Source organism: Capsella rubella, unplaced genomic scaffold (assembly GCF_000375325.1).
Source record: "Capsella rubella cultivar Monte Gargano unplaced genomic scaffold, Caprub1_0 scaffold_4, whole genome shotgun sequence".
Classification (NCBI taxonomy): Eukaryota; Viridiplantae; Streptophyta; class Magnoliopsida; order Brassicales; family Brassicaceae; genus Capsella; species Capsella rubella.
Window position 1 is genome coordinate 501,633 of NW_006238920.1, and position 667 is coordinate 502,299.

The following is a 667-nucleotide window of genomic DNA, read 5'->3' on the forward strand; positions in this document are numbered from 1 at the left end:
GGTTTTCTTTATTGAATTCCAATTAAACACACTATAAATTATAATTATAACTCCTCTAATTTAATTATTTTAAAAATGTAACTTACATCACTTCTTATTATAAATAGCTATTCTCACATCCTTCTCTACCATATCTCATATCTTCATTATTCTCTTTGTTTTTTTAAAAGTTCTTGCATGGGGTGAAAACTCATTTAAAATATCATTGTAAGAGTTTGATTAATTATTTAGTTTAAACTTTTGTTTTCAATTTTATTTATTTTTTGTTTTTATGTATTCCTTTATGTCTTCATTGTTTTTTTATATTTTTAAATGTAATACATATGTATAATAATATTTTATGGTTATAAGAAAATCAAGCTAAAGAAACCATCTTCGTTCTTTTACTTTGGATGTTTGTTTCTTTCTCACATATTCATGTATATTTAATTTATTTTCAAAAGTATGTAATTTTTTAACAAAATAAACTTTTTGTTATATAATTATCAAACCAATTTGTAAGACAAGACATTCTTTTAAGAATAATGATCCTTAGTTTGTGATTCAACATGTAATAATAAAAAGAACATTATAATTTGTTTTAACTTTGAATTTTATACTTGATTTCCTATCTAAAAAACAATTTGATATTCCATTTTTTTATCTATTATATATACTACAAGGATGA